The sequence below is a fragment of the Giraffa tippelskirchi genome, chromosome 6, assembly GCF_054371585.1.
Source record: "Giraffa tippelskirchi isolate mGirTip1 chromosome 6, T2T-mGirTip1v1.2.pri, whole genome shotgun sequence".
Lineage (NCBI taxonomy): Eukaryota > Metazoa > Chordata > Mammalia > Artiodactyla > Giraffidae > Giraffa > Giraffa tippelskirchi.
In genome coordinates this window covers 104320635-104346988 of record NC_137280.1, presented here as the reverse complement: position 1 = coordinate 104346988, position 26354 = coordinate 104320635, and the positions used below count along the sequence as shown (strand labels likewise).

General features: G+C 36.5%; 2 long non-coding RNA genes across 22 annotated transcripts in view; both read right to left on the bottom strand.

The window, feature by feature from the left end:
- LOC145509733 (uncharacterized) overlaps positions 1 to 26354 on the bottom strand; it is a 1421207-nt gene that overhangs the window by 455455 nt on the left and 939398 nt on the right. The window lies entirely within an intron of this gene.
- LOC145509747 (uncharacterized) lies at positions 2191 to 5986 on the bottom strand. Its single transcript, XR_014056382.1, has 2 exons — positions 4686 to 5986; positions 2191 to 4544 (listed from the first exon to the last, which is right to left on the bottom strand). It is a non-coding gene; the product is annotated as an uncharacterized LOC145509747 (long non-coding RNA).

Sequence of the window (26354 nt, the reverse complement as noted above, 5' to 3'; positions counted from 1 at the left end):
GGCAGCATGAGGGTCAATAAGACAGGATGTTAATAGAATAGATCCAATGCTTTTTAAGAAATACTGAAAATACAGCCTGCCTCCAAGACCTGATGTTAGAACAAAGTCATGTGCATGATTACAGAGTTAGATACAAGGGCCAGAGACTGCTGTGGGTTCTGTTATGCCTGGTGCAGCAAGGCAGGACCTACCAGATACATGCAATGGGGCCTCCAGTGTCCGTTTTGAAACACTGTTTAATCTTTTTGAGTTTATATTGCCACTCAACACAGTGAGGGCAAAGTAAGGACCCATATTGTTGCTGCTGAATCAGGGTGTGATAAATATTTGAACACATAAATGACACAAAAGTTAACCGCTATTCTTAACCCAACATTCTTTTTGGTAGTTCAAATAATGGGGTTGATTTAATCCAAAGAAATAAATACTTGCTGAGAAATCCTTGATAAAAATACCAATTTCAGTGAGTTTATGTGGCTGAATACATATGGCAGCACCTTTCTCACCACTGGTACTCCATGCATTAGAGGTTCCATACTTATTCCTCTTAATTTTCTTGGACAGGTTAATACTTCAAGGTTAAAAGCTTGAAGGACTGACTCCCCATCCAAATAACTTTTATTTGATATGCCTCAAGAGTAAACCTAATATAGTAACTAATCATGTAGGTCAAAAACATACGATAATAATATAATACAGTTCAGTTACTTCTTTTTCTATTTTATCATCCAGATTTTACCAAGACTTAACTTTTAATTTTACCAAGACTTAGCTTCCCTGGTAGCTCAGCTGGTAAAGAACCTGCCTGCAATGCAGGAGACCCTGGTTTGATCCCTGGGTAAGGAAGATCCACTGGAGAAGGGATAGGCTACCCACTCCAGTATTCTGGCCTGGAGAATTCCATGAACTGTGAGGTCGCAAGGAATCAGACACGACTGAACGACTTTCACTTTCAACTTTAATGAGACAAAAACTTTTAGTCCTAGGAAAACGTAAATTCCTTAATGTGGTGTGACATATTTCTTCAAAACCTATGTCCAAAAATGACTGACATAGTATGAAAAAATGCTTAATCTTACTCTTCTTAAAAGAAATAGAAATAAAATAATCAAGATCCAATGATTTCACCTATTACATTAGTAAATTTAAAAGATTTGATGATACCCAAGGATGCCAGGTCTATGACAAGACAATATTTGATAAACTGTTGATGGAAGGATATAGTTTTGAAAGATTCTGGAGTCATTTGGCCCAAATATTTGTATACCAAGACATGTATGTAAATAACATTATAATTTAAAAAATCTTCCAGACTACCCAAACATCCATCAATCAAATCAGTTAAATTATTTCAACTCTACAATGAAATACCATTCAGTTGCTAAAATTACTGAGTGAGGCCGTTATTTGTTGCCATGGGAGGATGCCAGAAATCATAATCCTCCTAAAAAATCAGCAAGACGTAGAGCAACATTTGGTGGTGGTGGTTTAGTCACTAAGCCATGTCCGACTCTTGCGACCCCATGGACTGTAGTCCGCCAGGCTTCTCTGTCTGTGAAATTCTCCAGGCAAGAATATGATTTATTCTATGTACAAATTCAAATTTTTCAAAACACTTTTTTAAAGGGAAACTCAAGATTAACTATTGATAGCTATTAACAGTAATTCCCTTTGGGGAAAGACTTCAGAGATGATAAAGTGGGTGCTTTTACTTTTTTATCTTTATGTATGATTTTATGATTTTATTTAGAATGTTGTCAACAAGGTTAACTTGATATTGAAATTATTGTCCATTATTTGGTTTCTTTGCCTTAATTTTCTATATTTAAAATTTTGTAATACTTGCTATTTAAAATTTAAAACAAATAAGATCAAATTAGTCTTTTTAGCTTCATTTCTTTCCCTCCTTCTCTCTCTCCTACTCCTTAACTTCTTACTTTTAAAATGGACCATATATTTTCATTTCTCTGCACATGAAGCTTTCTGCTGAAAATCTTTTCCTTCCTCTTTGTCAGTTGATAAACTCCCCTCTTACCATTTCATACCCACTCAAATATTCTAAGTCCATTTTGTTCTTGGTATATTCAGTGCCTATCAGATGTTACTTGGCATTCATTTTTCTCCTAAAGTGTACTAAGTATCATGACACTACTTAAAAATATGCTTAATACTAGGAGATAAAGGATGAGATTTTTTTTTTTTTTAAATGAGTTTTTACTGACAAAGTTTATAGAAGCAGTCTTTTGGCTTGTGTATTGAATCTGTGATATTCTGAATTTGAATACACTTCATAGCAATATTAGAATACTCATGTCCCTATTTTATACCTTACAGAGCCATCCAAAACCTCATGTCCATCCTCCCCAATGTGAAATATCTTTCCTTGCTTAATGGACATTAACTATACCAGCAAGAGCTCAGGATTTTTTTTTTTTTAACCTGCAAGAGACAGTGGCAACAGAACTAAAAGAGAAGTAATGGAGTGCACTGCATGAGAAATTTACATTATTGTCTGGCAGTAGATTGGTTTGCTTACCCTGTACCCACCAGCTCTGTCCCTTGATAATCACCTTCACACTCAGCTGCACTTCAGAGCTTGTTTACCATGTTGCAATGATGTTTACTCCCTAAGTTTATTTGATGTTGGCTATTTGAAAACATTATCATTTAAATTGGCTTCAGTAACTAATGAGCATATGTTTCATGTGTTTCACAGGGATGAGCCAGTGGAAGTATCAGTGTGCAAGGGCTGTTTTTGAAGAGAGTCATTTTAACCACAGTATAATATCAAATTTTAAACTGTATGGGTGCAAAGTGGGTAGATCTCCTCTGGCGTGAAATGATAACAGAATTTCATGAGGATGAAAGAAAATTGAAACTAGAGCTGAGATAATTATAAATTAACTTAAGAGCAATCTTGAGTACAAAATGCTTAAAATTTGCTTCGGGACATTTTGAATCTATTGAATGTCATAACTATTCCCTTCTGACTTGCTGGAGGGAGAGTACAAGAATGTCAGATTCCTCACTACAGCTGCAGACAGCTGTAGTGGTGACAATGAATGCAAGAGTGCAGAATATATCTATCTGTAATGACACTTTGGAGGGTGATACTGGACAGTCAAAGCTCCCTCCACTTAAAGAATATAAAATAACTGCACCAAAGGCAAAGAGAAAGAGAAAAGTAATTAGGAATGAGGTGTAGAATTTGGAATAGAATTCTGTAGAAACAAAATTTTTAAAAATTGAAGCAAAAATCAGCCACTTGGTATCGCATATTTCCCTAGAGAATTGCATTCTCCCTCAGGCTCAGTTTGTTGTTTTGGATTAGGTTGACTTCTTCTCTACCAGAGGCAGACAGGTAAGGAGGGCTTGACTAATCATAATGTTGTATTCTCTTGGCCATAGAAACTGGTTTGGGGATAGGTTATGCGACTCAGTCAAAGACAATGAAATGCACGATATCTGGCAGGGATTAATGACAGAAATGTGTGTCCATTTTCTTGTACACCTGAACCTGGGATATCATAGCTCTGAAAGCCAATGGGGACAAGACCTATACCAAGATTGGGAGGAGGATCAGGTCTTATGGCACTGTATGAGATCTTGAATTCAGTCGCAGAAGAAGCTAGGTTTACCCAGGACTTCTTAACAGACTAACCCAATAACTTGCCTTTTTGCCTAACTGGGTTTAGCTTCGTTTTCTGTCACTTGCAATGAAAAGCATTCTGATGTGCAGTATTATCATTTAAATCAATGTTTCATTTAAAAACATGTACATAACTGAAGTTTCATGGTCGTATGAGCGCTGAATTAAATGCTAAGGTTCTTCCTCTCCTAATGATGGCTGGATCTCAAACCCAAATCCAGTATCAATGATCTGCAAAGGAAATGTGACTGTAGCTGCAGCAGTGCACTTGGTATCACCAATGGTTTTTATCATCTTTTTCAGTTTTGTATGGTATTTACATTACTTATACATATGTATATTTAAAATGTCAATTTTATTCCTTTTGCTAGAGTGAGAGTAGCAACAGATTCCTATTAAGTAAGAATGTTTAACACTTTTAATAGCCTTTTAAACAAATGAAATGCTTTAACTTTCTTATTTGGTCAAAAAACCTATAGAAATTCAAATAATTTTACTGGCTTTTTTCAATTCTGTTATAGATATGTACGCATTATATTTAAATAATTCCTTGGTAAATATTCATGACTATAAAATACACTAAACAGGAGGTACACTTAATGAAAGTTTTATCTTTCAATGCAATTTTGCAAGTATGCTATAATAAAAAAACAAGTTTAGCTTGTGAACTGGGTTTTCATTAATAGCTTCTAAATGTTGCTCTATAAAGAGATGTCCTAGATATAGAAGTAGTTATGTTTAGGAGATGCTGTAGAATGAATATCTGTGTCCCCCCCCATGACCCCCAGGCAGAGAAGGCAATGGCACCCCACTCCAGTACTTTTGCCTGAAAAATCCCATGGACGGAGGAGGCTGGTGGGCTACAGTCCATGGGGTCGCTAAGAGTCGGACACGACTGAGTGACTTCACTTTCACTTTTCCCTTTCATGCACTGGAGAAGGAAATGGCAACCCATTCCAGTATTCTTGCCTGGAGAATCCCAGGGATGGTGGAGCCTGGTGGGCTGCCGTCTATGGGGTCGCACAGAGTCGGACACGACTGAAGCGATTTAGCAGCAGCAGCAACGACCCCCAGGGCTTCTCTGATGGCTCAGAGGGTAAAGAATCCGCCTGCAATGCAGGAGGTCTGGGTTCAATCTCTGGGTTGGGAAGATCCCCTGGAGAAGGGCATGGCAACTTACTCCAGTATTCTTGCCTGAAGAATCCCATGGACAGAAGAGCCTGGCAGGCTACAGTCCATGGGGTTGTGCAGAGTCAGACACAAATGAATGACTTTCACTTTACTCACTACAACTTCCAAATCTCTATGTTGAAACTTAATCTCCAGCGTGACGGTATTTGAAGGTATGGTCTTTGGGATACAATTGGGTCATGAAGGTAGGGCCCTAATCAATAGGATTGGTGCATTTATGAAAAAGACCAAAGAGGTCTTCCTTGCTTTTCCACCACCTGAGGACACAGCAAGAAATTGGTGGTTTGCGATCTGGAACAAGGCCCTCACGAGAACCCAACCATGCTAGCACCCTTATACTGGAATTCTAGCTTCCAAAATTGTGAGAAATAAATTTCTGTTGTTTATAACTCACCTAGTCTATGGTATTTTGTTAGAGCAGCCCAAATGGACACAAATAGGAAACATGTACAATTATATGTTCATAGGACCACCATTTATAAAAGCAAATGACAGGAAACAACTTAAATGTCCATCACTGAGTTAACTGATATTCTCTTATATTCATAAAAGGGAATGTTATATTGCCATGAAAACAGAACACAATACTTTCAACAAGACTAAACCTATAAGACAATGGTGAATGAATAAACAAATTCACAAGGATCACCTATGTATGTAGTAAGATGCTAGTTCTAGAAAATTCAAAATTTAGCAAAACTAAGCAGTGTATTATTTAGGAATACATACATAGATGTTAAAATTCTTTTTAAAAAGCAATGGAAAAGGCAAAGACAACTAAAGCAAAAGTAAACAAGTGAAACTATATTTAACTAAAAGGCTTCTGAACAGCAAAGGAAATCATCAATAAAATGAAACACAACTACTGAACGGGAGAAAATATTTCCAAATTATATATCTTATAAGGGGCTATTATCCAAAATATACAAAGAACTCATGTAAACTGAACAGCAAAAAGCCAAACAATGTAATTAAAAAATGTATAGAAGATCTCATTGATATTTTTCCACAGAATACACATAAATGGCCAACACATACAGGAAAAGGTGCTCAATGTTACTAATTATTAGAGAAATACAAATCAAAACCACAGTGAGATATCACCTCATATCGTCAGAATGGCTGTTTTTCAAGAAGGCAAGAAATAACAAGTGTTGATGAGGATGTAGAAAAAAAGGAAACCCTCAGGTACTATTGATGGGAATATAAATTGATGCAGCTACTATGAAAAACAGTATGAAGGTTCCTAAAATCTTAAAAATAGAACTATCATATGATCCAACAATTCCACTTTTTGGTATTTATATTAAAAAAGAAAACAGTAACTTGAAAAGATATATACACCCCTTTAGTTATTGCAGCACTATTTATAATAGCCAAGATATAGAAGCAAACTAAGTGCCCATGAATGGATGAAAGGATAAAGAATAGGCAAAATACACACAGACACACATACAGAGATAGACACACACACACACACACATAAGAATACTATTTGCCATAAAAAAGAAAGAAATCTTGTTATTTGTGACAATGTGGATGGACTTTGAGGGCATTATGCTAAATGAAATGCCAGACAGAGAAGGATGAACACCATATGATCTTACTTATGTGCATAATCTAAAAAACCTCTGAAACAAAAAATGAAGCTCATAGATACAGAGAAGTGATTAATGATTGCCTGGGTTGGAGGATGGGGGTGGATGAAGGCAGTCAAAAGGTACAAATTTCCAATTATAAAATAATGTATAGCTTGGTGACCATAGTTGATATTATAACATTGTCTCACATATTTGAAAGATGCTAAGAGAGTAAATCTTTAAAAGTGCTCATCAAAGAGAAGACATTTGTAACTATGCATGGTGACAGATGTTAATCAGATTTCTTATAGTGATTATTTTGCACCATGTACAAATATTGAATCATTACGTTGTATACCTGAAATGAATATAATATGATATGTCAATTATTTGTTGTTGTTGTTGAGTCACTAAGTCATGTCCAACTCTTTGCTAACCCCATGGATTGTAGCACACCAGGCTCCTCTGTCCTCCATTTTCGCCTGGAGTTTGCTCAGATTCATGTCCATTGAGTCAGTGATACTATTTAACCATCTCATCCCCTGCTGCCTCCTTCAGAGACTGACATGGTCAATTATACCTTGATTAAAAAAAAGCAGGGAAGTGGAAATGATAAATCAAATTCAGGATGGTAGTGATGTGTTTGGGGCAAGGAGTTGGAAAAGGCATGGAAGAAGGGTACAGAGCAAGGTACCCATGGCACCAGTGAGGTTAGAAGGCTGTAGGTAATGAGTTTATTGGTGGCATCACTGGTGTTTCTTTTACTTTTATGCTTTGTAGTCTATATATTTGTTATATATATTCCTTTGTATGTTTATCAAATGTTATATAATAAAAAAATTAAAGATTCTTGGCCAGCAACATATATATGCAAAGAGCTTTGACTGTATAAGTCTAATAGTAAAGGACTTCTTTTGCTGACACATGCAAATATGTGCTTTGCATTTAAAAATTAATAGGTGAATTCAGTCTTACCATTCAAAATATGAAATTTGAAGCTTTAATTTAGGTAGAAATGGACAGATTTGCAAATTCATGATTATCCTCAACACCCAATACCCGCCATTTTGTATTGCTTCCCATTCCCGCCACCATTTTCGACACTTATCAAGTCAGTGGCAAGAGAGAGATTTAGTCAACTATATGAGAACACTAAGCAGTGCAAAGTCCACTTAAACTGAAAATTTAACTTTATTTTTTGTTAGGCAGGTACAATCTTTCCGTCTTCTTGTTATTAAAAAGGAATTATTTTCTTAAGCTGAGTACTATCAAGGTCAAGACCCAAGGCTCCAAATCAGTAAATTCGGGGCCCCAAAATGTCATGCCATCTACTGGTTGTGTGATTTTGAGGCAAGTTACCTAGCCCCTTTAAACTCCACTTTCTTCATCTTTAAAATGAGGTTAATAATAGTACCTACCTTGCTGAGTTGTGAAGGTTAAATGAAATGAATGTTTATGATAAAAACAAATGCCTGTAATAAACTTGGTCTCAGGACTGGTAGCTGGCAAACATTCAATAGATTTTAATTACTGTAATTATATGTCAACAAGCACACAGTAGTTAAGGCCAGAAAAAAATTATTCTTAAATATTAGAGGGAAAAAAACACTTCTTTTCTCAAGATTAGGACCACACTAACATTTGAATTCTAGAAACTGTTAAAAGAGTTAAGGTAATGGCATCCAGTCCCATTGCTTCATGGCAAATAGATGGAGAAAAAGTGGAAGCAGTAACTGACTTTATTTTCTTGGGCTCCAAAATCACTGCATACAGTTCTGCAGCCATGAAATTAAAAGACTCTTTCTCCTTGGAAGGAAAGCTATGACAAAACTAGACAATGTATTAAAAAGCAGACACATCACTTTGCCAACAAAGGTCTGCATTCTCAAAGCTATGGTTTTTCTAGTAGTCATGTACGGTTGTGACAGTTGGACTCTTTGGCTGAGCACTGATGAATCGATGGTTTTGAACTGTGGTGCCAAAGAAGACTCTTGAGAGTCACTTGGATGCAAGGAGATCAAACCAGTCAATCCTAAGGGAAATCAGTCCTGAATAATCATTGGAAGGACTGTTGCTGAAGCTGAAGCTCCAGTACTTTGACCACCTGATGTGAAAAGCTGAAAAGACCCTGATGCTGGGAAAAATTGAGGGCAGCAGGAGAAGGGGATGACAGAGGATGAGATGGTTAGATAGCATCACTGACTGAATAGACATAAATTTGAGCAAACTCCGGGAGATAGTGGAGGACAGGGGAGTCTGGTGTGCTGCAGTCCATGCGGTCGCAAAGAGCTGGACATGACTTAGCGACAGAACAACAACAAAACTTCCATCGCAGGGTTTCCTCCCTCAGCTTCCCTTGAAGATAACCGGTAAGAAGAGCAATTGACACAGGAAGAGCAAAGGATGTGATAAATCTATAATAATAATAAACTGATCTATACTTATTTTTCTTGATTCAGTTTCTAGCTTAAACAAGGAACTTGTAATAACAGCTCTCTAGGATACCTTGAAATTCTAGACTTGTTCCTAGCATCTACTACTTGAAAGTATTAGCAAACAAAAATCCCCAACTTTGTAAACTTAGTGTGCATTTAAATGCATGGATACGGGGTTTTGGGGATAATGTTACATACATCCTATTAGCTGCCTCAGCAAACAGCACATTAATTCAAATAATTCAGTAGCCAAACAACAAAAAACACCAATGAAACAATAGCCTGGGTAGTGAAAAATAAGAAATCTCAATAATTTAGTAATATCTATTACTTGAAAAAATGCATTCTTAACTGAGGCATCATGTAAAATAAACATCAAAATACTCTTTATTCACTTTATTCCAACATCAAATACTTATATATAAATTTAATTCATTAATATTTTGTAAAAATTTTCCACTTGTGTTACCAAATACAGATATTTTCTCTTTGCTTTAAACATGATAGTTTTGCAGTAGGTAACTGAATTATCTCAAATTTGCCTCAGGGAAAAGCAAAACCACTGAATCAGAAACATTTAGTTGAAGTTGCAACTAAACAGTCTTTTTTTCTTCCTGAGAGAGAAGTGATTGTTCTGTCAATTTAAATTTTTTTTTTTTTAAAAAAAGGTTAAAAATGAATCCAATGCATAATCCTATATAGTGAATATACTCATTTCTTACATACACCAAATAATGTGTTTGGGACTTTTTCTATTATTTTGCTATAAAATCAATACATTAAAACTGTATACATGAGAGAGACAGTGAATCAGATTCTTCAGGGATTCACCAGTGGGTGTCCTGGGGAGAAGTGGCACCCACCAAAGTTTTCAAGGACTGGCCTCACTGCTAATTTAGCAGTTGAAAAAGGGCCCCATGACCACACCTCCAATAGTTGGTACATTTCTTAAGGTCAGGGATTCATCTTACATATCCTGCATCACTAACATATAACCTAATACATGTCACAAGTCCTTAGACATGTACTAATTTATCAAACAGAACAGAATAAAAGAAAGCAATGACAGCAGAATAACATTCTGGATTTTCAGGCTTATTTGATATTGAAACCAGTTTTATCCAGCTAATTAAAGGCATAAAACAACATAAAACCGTGGGTAACTAGGGTGAAAGTTTTATTATATCCAGCCACCTTTATGTCTGCCTGCTGTGGTCTAAGCACAGGGCTAGTCATAGGCACAAGCAAATTGTGTCTGAGTCAGAGCACGTGTAGTTGCTGTGAAGATCTATTTGTAGTCTTGATGGAGCGGCAAAATAAAAAATTTATATGATCCTCTTTCTCATGGGTAATTATAAATCGAATTAAAGTACCTCTGAAGCTCAGGAAAGTTCACCGAAGCTTTCCTTTGTTACATTTCTTGCTTCTTTTCAACCTTTCTGAGTTCAAAAGGGTTTTGTTTCAAGTAGATTCAGTGATATAACAGAAAGCTTTACTCATTTCCAGTGGGGGTAAGCCAGAGAGTGCAGTGCAGTTTGGTAGAGCATATTCTAATATGATTTACAGTGTGAAGTCTATCTCAAAGAGGAGCAAAGAAGTGGAGTTATCAGATGATTGATTGCGAATTAAGTTGGAGTTGCATGTATTGAAACTTTTGAGTTTCTAGTAAAAAAAAAAAAGAGACTTCTCTTTTCCATTTTTACAAACTACATAAAAGTCTGTTATTTCTCTGTGGCTTCCTGATTGCCAGAATGGCAAAGACTTCCATCTGCTTGGCTTCATTCAGTTAACTCTGACATTTTGAGCTTCAGCTAATTGATTATCTAACTGGGTTGGGAAGCAATCTCAAGTAATTTCAGTGTGTATGTGTTTGTGTAGGCACCTGTGTGTGTGATGAGTACATGTGTGTGTAAACTGATGGACATTCTGAGCAGATAGGGATTATACTGTTTGGTATTCTGTTTTCACTATTTAAAACCTCAAGCAACAAGAAAAGTGTGGATCACCACTCTCTAGACCACTTTGGGTTATTTGATGTTTTAATTAGACAATAGGATTGGTATCTATTTGGCTAGGGAATCAGAGCTACTTGAAACAGTGAACCATTGTGACTAGACTCATATTGACTTAATGGGGTTTTTCTATTTGTTTCCCTAAAGGATAAAATCGAGGGGAAAAGGACTGTTGACATCTAACACAGCTTGTCTATTTCCCCTCATCCACCCCAATTTCAATGTCTAATTCTTTTTGCTATAATGAGGGAAAGAAGATCAATATACTGAACCCATCTTGACCATTTTTTTTCCCATTAGCATACATTGTGAACAGTATCTTTACACTGATGTTTAACCCAGAATCCCAATAAATGCCATAACTTTGAGTCTAAGAAGAATGATAAAACTGCAAACAAGTAATTTATTTTTATAAATGAGTTTATCACAGGTCTCTACAGAAAAGGTGCTTATGTGTACAAACGTATATACGGTAATATAGGACCTTTTAAATTTTAAATCATGGGTAGATTACATATGGCCCCTTTTTAAGCTCTTAGAGGATTTCCTACTTGTCTTTACGTGAGTACAGCCCCCCTATGAATGCCCAAATCTTCCTCAGAAGTAGTGCTTTAATGCTATCTTATGAAGACAAAGGTTTCAAACAATCTAAATTAAATAATATTTTTAATACAATGAAAGAAAATGTCATGTGAAGTGGGTGCTTTTCTGACTTAAAAATGAAGGAGGTGTCTAAGCAACCAGGCTGATGCTAGCTGAATCTTTGATAGGAACTTGTGTTCCTTCTGCCCAAAGGCCTGGTTGTTAATCAATTAATAAAGAAGTAAGTACACATAAATTGTGATATGTTGGAAACCAAGAGACATATTAACAAACTACAACTAATCACAAGACTTTCTCTTTCCTTATTTTGCCTGTGGGAGATATTTTGGTTTTGTAGGGTATGTTTTTCACAGAAAATTAGTCATTCTACTCTCCTTCTTTTATGCATGCGCACGCGCGCGCACACACACACACACACACACACACACACAGCTGTTCTTGACTTCACTTTTAAAAGACATTCTTGAGTATGACGAAGAGCAAAGCATCACAGGCAGCAGGCTGATGAAGATAATGAGATGAAATAGAATCAGGTAAGGAAGCTAAATTTCATAAACTTGATGTGCATGGTTGTTGGACAAACACTAGACCGGTTTTTAATCATTATTGTAGGGTGTGAAAGAATCATACAAAGCTAGAATGAGATATTTATAAAGAATAAATATTACATATTGCTCTTCCTGATTAGAAAGTAAGATATTTATTTGGAAAATATATCTGCAAAGAAGGAAATAAAAACCATGTAATCCATACACCCCGAGATAATATTCTTACATTGCATTAACATTGTTATGTATTTTGGACTTTTACCACATCACTGAGAGGCAATAAATGACTTTGAAGGCTTGTAGGAAACCAAGGTGTTAAAAATAAATGCTGCAACTCCTGTAAGTGGTTTCAGATTGCACTACTGAAGTAAGAGGATTTTTTTTTGTTATTTTCTTTACCAGTATATAACTTACACTGGTTCATTTTTGAGAGTAAACACTGACGTAACTGGAAATATTTAGGGTACCGATCCCAGTACTGGATATGGTTTTAGAACCATCATTCTTTAGTTCATCTGCTTTTCTTTTCGGAGAAGGCAATGGCACCCCACTCCAGTACCCTTGCCTGGAAAATCCCTGGACGGAGGAGCCTGGTAGGCTACAGTCCATGGGGTCGCTAAGAGTCGGACATGACTGAGCGACTTCACTTTCACTTTTCCCTTTCATGCATTGGAGAAGGAAATGGCAACCCACTCCAGTGTTCTTGCCTGGAGAATCCCAGGGACGGTGGAGCCTGGTGGGCTGCCTTCTATGGGGTCGCACAGAGTTGGACACGACTGAAGCGACTTAGCAGCAGTAACGAGATGGTTGGATGGCATCACCGACTCAATGGACACGAGTTTGAGTAAACTCTGGGAGTTGGTGATGGACAGGGAGGCCTGGTGTGCTGCAGTCTATGGGGTTGCAACAAGTTGGACATGACTGAGCGACTGAACTGAACTGAACTGAAACTGAAGGTAGCATACTGTATGCTGTTAATATAAACCTGCTTTTTAATAATATATTCTGGAGATCTTTATACAACAATACAAAGTTTATCTTATTTTTATAGCTGCAGTAAGATAATATATCATAGTTTAATCAGTATCCTAGTGGGAATATTTGGTGTCATTTCTTTTCTGTTTTTTTTTTTTTGGTGTGATAAACTGTACTATAAGGGTTAAGTTAGCACAGAAGCCATTTTTGCTTCTGCATGGTTATATATATGTAAAATGCATTTTCAGATGTGGGCTTACTGAGTCAATGACAAACATACCTGTAATGAGATAGATGTTAACAAATTGCCTGCTGTGTTAAGCAGAACAACGGTCAGTCAAAGATGTTCATATCCTAGGACAATTTTTTCACAAGGTATATGTATACCAAATCATGTTGTACACTTTTAATATTTTATAATTTTATTTGTCAATTATATCTCAATAAAGCTGAAAAAAACAGAAAAAATTCCATACACTAATCTCTAGACCTGTTAATATATTACCCTATACATAGCAAAAATTTTTAGATGATGTGATAGAAGTTCAGGATCTTAAGATGGGAAAGTTACCTTGGATTATCTTCGTCCAAGATACAATCACATGAGTCTTTAAATGTGGAAGAGGAAGAAGGCAGATAAGCTTACAGGAGATAGGTGATAAAAGGAGGACTTGACATGATTGCTATCTTTGAAGATGGAAGAAAAGGGTCATGAGCCAAAGAAGGTAGACAGCCCTGGAAGCTGGGGATTACCCTCAGCTGACAGATAAGAAACTAAATTTTGCCAGCAATTTGAACGAGCAAGAAAATAGGGACATCAGTTCTAGAACTTAAAAGAAATTGATTCTCCTCTTCTATTTTCAGTAGGGAACACAGCCCTGCCATCACACTGATTTTAGCTCTGCAAGATCTATGTGGGATGTCTGATCTACAGAACTGTAAGGTGATAAATCTGTCTTGTTTTAAGCTTCTGAGGTGTGGCTCTTTGTTACAGCAGCAACAGAAAACTAACACACTCTCTAAAGGGTTTGGACCACTTTGTATTCTTCTTAGCAGTGGCAACCCACTCTAGTACTCTTGCCTGGAAAATTCCATGGACAGAGGAGCCTGGTAGGCTACAGTCCATGGGGTCACAAAGAGTCGACATGACTGAGTGACTTCACTTTTTTAGCAGTTAATGGGACTGTTTCCCCACATTTTCACAAATAGAGTGTGTTGCCAGACTTTGAGATTTTTGCCAATCTAAAAGGTGAAAAAGAATATTTTGGTGTGATTTTAGTTTGCATTTCTCTTTGTACCAATAAGGCTGAGCATTTTTACAATTATGTTTGTTTGTGTTGAGTATCTGCTCATTATTTGTTGCCCACTTTTCTATTGGGGTGTTGGTATTTATCTAATCAAGTTCTAAAGGCTCTTTACATCTTCAGAATATGAGGATTTTATCTCTGATAGGAATTCAAACTTTTTTTTCCCCCAAATCATTCACTTGCCTATGAATTTAAAGGTGAGCCTTGACTTCTTCATTACTTTCTCTAGTTTCTATGAAAATTTCATAAAATTGTTGTAGGTCTCTGGATAATACAAGTTAAAATATCACCAAGAGAACACATTTTTTGAGGAAAGAAATGAAAAAGAACTATTGAATAAACTTGCTTTTTTCACTTTTTCACCTTAAGTATGAATCATTCCACTTATGGCTTCTTTCAAACACCTTAATCTTAAGTAGGCCCCAATTCTACAGTGGTCCCCACTGGGAGGCAGGGAGACTTTGTGCATTATAATACTAAGGTTGCAGTAAGCACAACATTTTGTAGCAGACTCTTCAATTAAAAGTTGCATTGTTAGAACTAAAGTTGTCAGAGAACCCAACACCTAGTATTTCCTATCAGCAGAGGCAATGATAACATTATGCATAGAGAAATGTTGACAAGCTCTCTCTGTAGTGACACCAGCCAGCTCAGGTTATAATTACCCTTGTTACATCATCGCTTTCTCTGCTATACACACAGCAAGGGAGCTCTTGCTTGGGAGACAGATTTGTGTTTATAGCCAAAGAATTGTTCCTTTTTAATTCAAACCAGGTTTGCTGATAGCTGGGAGGGGTGGGAGGGAGGAAAGAAAAATTGTTATAATTAGAGTATCAGGAAGAGAAACAATAAACACTTAAATGATGAGGAGGTGATCATGGAGCACTCTGAAACAGAAGATCAGAGTTGAAGTCAGGCAATTTTGACAAGGATATCAGTACTAGGTTCATTAACTGCCCTTTTTGCTTTCAGAAAATTTTAAATGTGGTAATTTACATTAAAATGGATTTAGTGACACCATCTTCTCATTACTGTCAGTTTACATTTGGGTTCATAAACTATTATTGTAAATAAAATATGCTTTTCATTACAATGTCTATTTAGTAGAATATGGTAGGAAATTAGAGGCATAATCACAATCTAAATTATTAATTCAGTGATTTTTTCAGGTGCCATATGTAGATACTTCATTGTGCATAATGAGTGTGCACACAGTGGTTGAATTAGGTCTGCATTTTCATGCTTCACCTCTCCTTTCCTTGTCTTATTTTGTTTTCGCTCCTTTACCTCCTCACAGTGGTACACAGTAAAAAGGACTTTCTGAAGTAGTCTACCTGCGATTATATTTTTATATCATTTCTCCCACTAAGTTTTAAGAGGCCTCCAATAAATAGCACCTGTCTTCTGTGTCCATGTTCTAAGTATGCTGAGAAGAGAAAGATTAGGAGAACAAAATACTAGCTTTATCATGGGCAAAGTTAAGTTGGAGAATGTAACTTAGTCCGTGGGATAAATGGACTAGAATTTGGGAGATTCCTGGTCTGTCCTGATCATAATGGACAGCTTCCTCACTGTAGTAGGCTGAATAATGGTCATCAATGATATCAGATCCTAATTCCTGGCACTAATGAATGTTAGCTGGTAAAGTTTTTGCAGATGTGATTATGTTAAGGATGTTGAGATGAAGGGATTTTCCTGGTTATCAAAAAGGGCCTTAAATACCGTGAGACTTGTCCTTATGAGAGTCAGAAGGATAAAAGACAAGCTGAAGAGGGGAAAGCAATGTGACCACATAAAGAGATGGGCATGATGCAGCCATAAGCCAAAGAATGCCAGCAGCCAAAGAGCTGGAAGAAGCAAGGAATAGCCTCCCTTCTAGAGACTCTAAGGGAATCCAGCCCTACTGACACCTTGATCTTGGCCCAGTGAAACTGAATTTGGAATTCTGGCCTCCAGAACTCTGAGAGAGTAAGTTTTTGTTATTTTTAGGCACTCAATTTGGAGTAACTTGTTATAACAGCTTCAAGAAACTAATATGCCTCCTCCTCATCTCTAGTAGACAGCCCCTAGAGGTGCTGAGGATGAAGAGTCTCAAGAGGAGCAAGAGCTGAGAGGGTCATTTATGGCCAGTTAGCACTTTCAAACTCACGAGTTAGGTGGGGTCATGCCACTTCTTGTGGGGCAGACTGATTAAAAAATAGGGAGGGGCCAAGGATGTGTTAGGGTAAATTCCTCTTCATAGGAGCCTCCCCCTTCCCTTGATTCTCTGACATCCCTAAATTCTAATAATTCCAATGTTAAAATAACTTTTGCTATTTATATATTATGGTTGTTAGTAAGTCTGAACAAAAGTTGAAGTTGAAATCAGCTGCTACATCCAAGAACTTTGAAGGTCAAGATAGTGTATATTAGTATAAAAGCAAAGATTATCCATCAAATTGAAATTTTACTCTCCATCTTACAAACAACTTCCATATTGCAGCATGGAAGGAGAGGTTATCTTTTATCTTGTTTAATGAAAGAAGTAAATTAGATGATATAAACATTATCAAATTCCCCACTCATTTTCACCTGTGAAATGGTACTATTTATTTGTTCTAGTTTAAAATACTTTCCCTCAACATTAAATAATTATGTGGAGAAATTACTATATATATCTACTCGGAATATCTTCTCTTTGTTTTTCCTTGGCTTTAAAAAACTGACAAATCAAGGAAAATTTGCTCAAAAATCCAAAGACATATATAACAAAAGAAAACAAAAAGCTTACTGACTTTGCCTCAAGGAGTAGGATTCATGTGGTGTGGCTTAACCATTTGTTTATTGTTACTACCTTCCCTTTCATATGGCCTTCCCTGAATATGATGTTTTGAATATTATTTCCCATAAAAGGTATAAATAAACTAATGTTTATTCAGCAAATATTTAATGAATGTTAACTTTGCACAAAACATTAAGTGAACAAAACAGAGACCTAGTCTTAGTGAGCTTACTTTCTCTATGTCCAGGGTATCCTTTGCAGAATCTGATCTAACTCTTTAGCAGGAACACTTTTGCTTAACTTGGGCAAATGCAAGCAATGAATAACATGCAGTCGAGCTCAACCATGATACAGAAACCACACAAGCAACAGAGAACAAGCATTTTCTTTCCTGCAAATGAAAACTAAATATGAAATAAGATTTTTGAAATAGGTCATTCCTTCTCACTGAAGGAAGGATAAAAAGATTATAATATTCTATTGAATCCTTCCAATTTACTTCTTAGCTCTCTGGAGCAGGGGCTCTGGAACTAAAAGAAACTAGGATAGGCTACAGAATCCAGTATTATAAGCACTGGACTATATGAAAAAGGGGACCTATTCTTTCTATTTTTCTTCAGTTTATATTTCATGGAAGCTGTACATTTTCTTTGGTTTCTGTTTTGCATTTTAGTAAACAAGTGCATGTCTTGGAACAGGTTCCAAGGTATATCTATACCCTATACTATGTATACTTATTTTGTAATTATTCCATATTGATCTCTCTTCCTTCCACAAAAACATTTTAATTTCCTTTGTGGGGCTTTATTGTATTTAGCACAGTGCTACAGAGTAGGCATTTAATGAAATTTCTCAACTGGTATGAGCAATAAAGCAAATGACAATGACTAGAAAGAATATCGGAGAAGGCAATGGCACCCAACTCCAGTACTCTTGCCTGGAAAATCCCATGGACGGAGGAGCCTGGTAGGCTACAGTCCATGGGGTCGCTAAGAGTCAGACACGACTGAGCAACTTCACTTTCACTTTTCCCTTTCTTGCACTGGAGAAGGAAATGGCAACCCACTCCAGTATTCTTGCCTGGAGAATCCCAGGGACGGCGGAGCCTGGTGGGCTGCCATCTGTTGGGTCGCACAGAGTCAGACACGATAGAAGCGACTTAGCAGCAGCAGCAGCAGAAAGAATATAGTATGTAATACAACAGTGACCAGTAGAATTTAGGGGTCAAAAAGAAGTGTAACTTTTTAATTATGGGTCTTTTTTTGGTAAAAAATATATATATATATATATTTCTTCTTAGACTCCTCCTTTCACTGTTCAGTGGAACATCACCTGTAAATTTGGAATATGAATATTTTACAAATAAATGAACAGGGATAATTATAATTGTTCATGATATTTAAGGGCCACTAAGAGGAAATAATTTTAATTAATCAGCAGATTATGTCATGTGGTTCTAAAACTTAAAAACTCAACTAGCGGATTTTTTTTTTTTTGACATTTTACCCATTTGACCAATTATCATTAGTCTTTTATAGACCATTAATGCCATAATCTCTTTTGAGTAATTTGGTCCCATTTCCTTTTATTTGGACTCTTTTAAAGTGGATATTGCCAGTTTATTCTTTCAAAATTTATTTACTTATGGGTAAATAAGTAAACTCTCTTTCAGTGGATCACTAAGCAAGTGTTGGAAGTGAAGTTGACAGATGTCAAGTCTTAGAGATACTCAGATACACAGGAAGGGTAAGAGTTGTTTAACTTTTTATTCATGAGAAAAAGGTAGTTAGAAAGTCTGATGTAACTGTAATAATTCTAACAAAATATCTTAGGATGTACAGAGAAAATTGTAAACAGTATTGAAGAAAATTTTGGAAGACCTAAATAAATGCATTGCTATAACTATGATCACAGAGAGGACATAATCTCATATTCTTGTTAGATGTTTTGTGGGACAGAAAAAAGTTTTCAATTCTCTGAAGTTTAATAAAAGTGCAAAAGCAGCTAAATTAGTTGAAAACTTCTGCAGAAGATTATCAAGGATGGAATTTTGTTTATCAGATATCAAGGCATCATGAAGTAATAGTAATGAAGCAATTGTAGCATTTGTTCAGGAATAAATATGAAACAAGAGTGTAGACACAGTACAATTGATATGGGAAAATTTACTATATAACATCTGTAGCATTACAAATCAGTGGGGATTAGGGGAGCTTTTATGAAAATAGTGGTAGGACAATTAGCTACTTTTTTGAAAATGGGAGTAATAACAGTATCTTAAGCTCATGTAGTTGTGATAGTTTAATTATAACTGAATAAATACATCTTTATATCAATTTTATTAACAATTATATACATATATATATTTTTTTTACTGTGAAGTCCCTATCATATTTTCCTACCATTTTCCTATAGGATCATTTCTCTTTTTCTTAATGCATGTACTTTTTGGAAGTTAAGTTAGTTCTTTGTCATAATGATTGCAAGTGTTTCTTCTGTTTTTCTCACTTAACTTATGGTAATTATTTTTATTATTACTATTTAAAATTTTTATCTAGTCAGACTCCCCTATGATGTCTAGGTTTTATATTATATAGAAAACAAAGTACTTTTATTCCATAATTAGAAATAAAAGTTCCTAGTCTTTCTTTTTTGATTTTGTGTGAGTCCATTGTTTGTCTTTGAATCATTGGTCCATCTGAAAAATTTCCTGATAGTTTTCATAAATTTAGTTTCCAGGCTGGTTTCCAACCAAATATTATTATGCTGAATATACTATATACTCCAAAATTTTTTGGAATTTTGATTTGTGTAATATTAATCATGAAAAAATTGAGATGAATATTTTTTAATGTATACTTGGAAATAATTGATTTTCTTGATTAAAAATTGTACCCCAAAAAATATCTAATTGTGCCAATGGGAAACAGCATTTAGGTCTTCAGATTTCAGAATAAATGACATATCTGCTCCCCTAGCTAATATTACAGATTTTAACAATGAACTTTCAACTGATTTCTCTGACCTGAGGTGCACTTTTCAGTTTGTGAGGAAAAGAGCAGGAAGAAATCAATCAGGAAAGGAGGAAATGAGTGTGAGTCACACATTTTTATATTTGAGTCAGTCTTAAATTCCTTTCTGCCTCTATTTTTATATGGATAAAAGATTTTGCAGAATAGCAATCTCATAATTTTAATGTTTGACTGCTTTTAATTGATGCATTTTCATTCTTTATTTTATTAGTTAAAAAAATCTTACAAAATTTTTTCTCTCTTCTATAAACCAACAGATTGTCTTTGTTGTTTGCTAGTTTTTTGGACCATTCTGCAAAGGGTTCTATTTTTGTTCTTCCAGATTCAAGGTCACTTGAAGATATTTTAGCTCTTTCAACATCTATAATTTTGTGTGCTAGAGTTCAAAATTAGGTTTTCACTTCTTCGTGTATTGTCACTGAGGTCATGCAACTCCTCTATGAGTTGCAGGGACAGGCTATATAGAGCTTGGTTCCTTTCTCCCCTTTAGGGCTATTTAGAACGTATAAATCACATTTTCTGTTTCCACATTTTCATCTCCTACTCATTTTCCAAACCACTGCAATTTGGGCATCTACCTAACAGTCCTTAAAACTCTCTTTTCTACTTTGAGGTTTTCAGGCCATTCTGTTTCATTTGACTAGACATTCTACAGAAACAGGGATGTTTGTCTGTTTTTTCTCTGCTGTGTTCCAGTGCCTAGCACAGAGAAGGCTTTCTAATAGCATTTCCTAGGAATGAATGTATGACCGTACTTTTTTGAAATTCTGCTCTTAGGCTTCACTGATATAGCTCTCAGCTTTCTTTCTGCTCATTCTTTTTCAAAGGCTCCCCCAAGGCTCAGTTCTAGGTCTACGTTGTTCCCTCTACACATTATCCTTGGACAGCTGCAGCCACGCTCATGGTTTTCATTGCATTGTTGTTGTTGTTCAGTCACTAAGTCATGTCTGACACTTTTGCAACCCTATGTACTGTAGCCCGCAAGCCTCCTCTGTCCATGGGATTTCCCAGGCAAGAACACTGGAAATGGGTTGCCATTTCCTTCTCCAGGGGATCTTCCCTGACCTAGGGACCAAACCCATATCTCCTTCACTGGGAGATGGATTCTTTACTCCTGAGCCACCAGGGAAGCCCTTTCATTGCTACCTATACATATACTCCCAAATCTCTTATCTCCAGTCTTATTCTCTTTTCCAAACTTCGGACTGGTATTTCTCCAGATTGGGTAGACAAGCCACCATTATCTGAATCACCTGGAGCATACATTTTGAAATACAGATTTCTTCCTTCTTCTGAATAAAGATATTTAGAGTTGAACCTGAGATGCAGAATTCTCAACACATTTCACAAATCCTTTCTTTACCCAATGAGTTTTAGACACAAAACTGACTAGAAGTAGACTCGTGATGATTTAATAGCTAACTGAGGAAATGTGATTGATCAGGGAAATGTTATGAGGAGTTGGGACTAAATCTGGGCTTCAGAAGATGTACACGAACCCCAAGCTTTTCCCAAATCCATCCACTTTTCCTTTCATCTCCAGCCCTAAACCCCTAGTTCAAGCCACCATCACCTCCCAAATGGACTATGGAAATAATGACAATTAGTATGATACTCATCATCATCAGAAGAACAAAGAGGAAGGAGAGAAGAAAGTAGACAAATCACAATGATGTCTCACATTTACTGAATACTTAAAACATATAAGACTCCTCTTCTGTGCTTTGTAAGTATCCCATAATAAAGATAATAGTTTCCTCCTAACTGATTTCCTTCTACTGTTGCTCCCTATAATCCAACTTCCAAGCAGTAGCTAATTTTTAAAATACAAATCAAGTACTACCTTTCAGGATTTCCCGCTGCATGCAGATTAATTCTCTTGTAGCTTACATTTGCATTTAGAATGAAGTCCAATCTTTCTGCCACAACTCACTTTTCTCTCAGATGTTTTTCTCCATTCTCCATCTTGCTCACACCACTGACTTTTCTTCCTTCGAATGCACCACATTTGTGGCAGTCTTGGTGTCTTAGCCTTTACTCTTCCCACTGCTTAGATTCTCTTTCTCTACATCACCTCTGGCTTCCCTTTTTTTTTTTTATTCAAGTCCAACTTACATTGCCACCTTCTCAGTATAGCTTTCTCTCACTTCCCAATACAAAATAATCCCCTAGTCTGTATCAGATCATCAGTATTTTCCTTCATAGTATTTAATATGCTCTAAAGTATCTTCTTTACTCATTCATTAGTACTTCTTTACTAATTCATTAGTCTTCTTTGCTCCATTGGGACAGTGTCTTCTTTCCCACTGCTTCTCCCTTATTGCCTTGTAAAGAGCTAATCCATAGTAGATACTCATTGGATATCCATTGAATGTATGAATATATAGTAGGTAGATATTTGGGCAGGTGAGAAAACTGTGCGATAGTCTAGGGTACTGACACATGTAAAATGCTGAGAGCTATTATTTAGAGGGTGTGTGTGTGTGTGTGTTAGTTGCTCAGTTGTATCTGACTCTTTGCAACTCCATGGACTGTAGCCCATCAGGCTTCTCTGTCCATGGAATTCTCCAGGCAAGAATACTGGAGTGGGTTGCCAGACCCTTTTCCAGGGGATCTTCCTGACCCAGAAATCGAATCCAAGTCTCCTGCATTCCAGGTCGATTCTTTTCCATCTGAACCACCAGTACAAACAAAGAATAGATCTTGTTCCTTCAATGGTTTACAACTCTCAGGAAGTATGATATAGAAAATAGTTTATTTCCTCTTACTTTAAAAGTAAACTACTTTGAAGGATTCTAAGAGCAAAAGTATGTGGCATGTGTTTAAATGGAGAGGTTACTATTAGGTCTACAATCTACCCATGCAAGTACCCATTCAACACCATATTCAAGAAATGGTGGGCATTCCAAAATTAAAGGAAGGAATTCACTGAGTATCTACTTTACATCACAGATGCACACAAAAGCAACTATTCTTGTGAATCACATATTGACATATAAGTATGTGTAATGTGTTAATATTTAACTACGTACAGCATATTTTTTTAAAGTTTTTTTTCAATGGAAAAGTTGGTTGTAACAAATACTCAGAGGCAAAAATAGAGAAAAACTCTTAATCAAGGGTAATTTAAGTATAGTTTGGCAAAGAAAAAAAAAAAGTGTACTTCTCTATGCTCAATCTCTTGTAAATGGCTGTAAAATCATATGTAAAAGATAGGCATTACTAAGTGTGGTACAGATCAGTCAATGGAGTGGAAATTCTGCATGACTGCCAAAGTGCTTAAAAATCATCAGTCTACATCTCATTTGAAGTACCTGATTGTGATTCCACTGTAGGAAGACAGATTAACACACATGTGTAGATTAGGAACATATGGGTCTCATTTTAGGGCTAGTGAAAACTAAGAGTTAATTGTGTATACATGTCAATCATCATCAGTCAGTCAATCAGGCAACTAATACCTTTAAGGGTCATGAATCCAAAGGAACTGAAATTGACAGGCAATCTGACAGTCTAAGGCCCACTACCTAGATAACAGGTTGTGTGGACCAAGCCATTCCTGGCTGGGGCAGATGGCACAGGGAGAGGGTAGCTCCTGGGTACTCCTGACTCCATAGCTACAGTGGTCCTCTGGAAAGCAGCAAAGGCAACCCCTCATGCATTTGTTTCTGTTAGCAACTGCCAGTCCATTTCACACAGGGCTAGAATGTAAATGGCATCCCATAATGCTGAAGCCAAAGAGGACCCCAGGGCTTACCTTAACCAACTCCACATTTAACCAATGCAGATACTGAGCCCTAGAGTTAAGGGCACAGATGTGATCAGATCCATATTTCTGATACATAATCCAATCTTTGGTTTACTATACAGCATGTCATTTTAAAGTTAAGCATCTTACCACAGGTATTTTTATGTCTGTTCTCTAATTGGTGAGATTGAGAAATCTAATTTTGCTGACTAAAATGAATATAGCAATCAGGATTGCAGCGTGTAACTCAGTGGAGTGGAGCTTTTGAAAATTTCACCTATGGAAATGTGTATGTAAATGAAAATCATTTAAACGACCTCCAGAAGATTCTTTTAAAAATGGATAGTAGACAGAGAAGTAGTGACAACTTTTTTTTAATGAGTCAAAGTAATACCATCACAGAAAACACATAAAAATAAATTTGTCTTCACCCTATTGGTTTTCAGTTAGAGGCCTAGTTCAGAATCACCTGAAAAGTTTTAAAAAACATACATGGCTGATCCCAATACAGAAAACTAAATTAGAATCTCCAGGCTTGGACATGGCACATGTGTACTCTGAAAAAAGATCTCCATATGATTTCAACATACAATTTCTATCAACAATGTGGAAAATCTTATTCTTTTATAAACACTGGATAGGAAAATAAAAAGGACAACATCCAAAGTTTAGATAAGTATCAAAACCCCTCTTTTTCTCCAGATGTTTTACCAATCTACACATCTTTACAGGCAGAGTGCACAGACTGCATTATATCCAGATGTAGATACATAAAACTGTTATATTTCAATTATGATTTTGGATGGGAAAGAATAAGAGCAGAGATAATAAAATCCATGGAAAATTCTAAAACTGCATTTTAGCCAAGAATTCCCAGTACTTCCTCAGTGATACAGTCCTCTTCCATTTTTCCAAGGAGTCATGCTGCCTGGCTTTAGCCCTATATCCTTGATCTCTATTTGGCAAAGATAAAAGTGTAAGAGTGAATGGTGAGGTAAAGATAATGCAATGGGAGAGAAAGGAGACAAAGAAAGGGTCCAAAAAATTCACAAAGTGAATAATAAATCGCTGAAGATACCACAGTTGCCTAGAATCAGAAGAACAATTGACCCTCAACTAATGGAAATGGCAGCTGAAGAAGTGGTCTTTAGTACCTGCCCAGCTTCACTGGTAGTTCAGTCAGTAAACAATCCATCTGTGATGCAACAGACTGAGGTTCGATCCCTGGGTCGGGAAAATCCCTTGGAGAAGGAAATGGCAACCCACTCCAGTATTCTTGCTTGGAAAATCCCATGGACAGAGGAGCCTGGAAGACTCCTGGCAGACTCTCTGGCAGAGTCCACGGGGTTGCAAGAGTCATACATGACTTAGTGATTAAACTATCATACTGCTGGTAAGAGCAATAGTTAAAAATTTCTTTAATACTGAGCTTAAGAATATAGCACACACTTAAGAAAAGTTTTTATTCAGAATACAGCAGCATATAAAGAGAATCTTTACAGACACCTTTTTATGGATACCCAGGCACTCCCCAAAAGAAGAGCTGTTTCTATATTAGGTTAAGAAGAGTACCAACTCAAACCCTAAGCTAGACGTTATGGTTTAAAACGATTACTAATTTGGAAAATTAAACTAAAGTCTCCAACACCAAGTTTGGTCCTCTGCCTTGGGGTTTTATTTATATAGTCCTCTTGCTTAGGGTAACAAAACAAAAAGAGAGGAAACACAACTACATCATGATATACTTGCATTATGTCACAGTTTGGTTTCCTGGCAGCTATCAACGCCTTTTGTTCCAGTGTGGCACTGGAACTCCAGGAGTAATCCTACCCAGCCATAACATTTGTTCCTGGATGGAATGTCTTCCTACTAGGGAAAATGCAGTGGAAGTCCACTGTTTTGTGTTTCTCTTTTAACAGCCTTGCCTTTTAATGACATCACTCTTAGCCCTGAGATATGACTGCACTTCCCCAGTTGCCTGATAGTCAAGCAAAGGTTACCTTCTATTTTACAGTAGTGTTGTCATCAAACAGTTCTATTTCACAGATATGACAATGCAATGAATAATTTTTTCCCCAAGTGTACAAAAGGGCTAAAGCAGCCTTTACAACAGGAAACCAATGAGGCAGCAGGATTCAAATAGCCTGCCTAACAGATAAACCGATTGGCAGCCTCTGATATCATCCCAACCTTTCTCCAAGTGACTGCTTTGTGTTCAACCTTTTTTGTTTTGGTCTTTGGAACTCAAAGTAAAACAAAGAGAAAGGCCCGTATACACTGCATGGATGGGCTGAATACAGATGTCCACTAGCCATTTATAAGTACACATAAGATTTCCCAAAGACTTAGAAATTTGATAGAATCTTAAAGAGAATCATTGGAAGAACTTTGAAAAAGCAACATGTTGGAAAGCATTCATAAACCTTTATGAAAATCTGTGTGCCACTGCATTTCTTTTAGTCTGACAGGAGGTTAGTTGCTGATTGGAGTACATGGCTAAAATCAAGATTTTT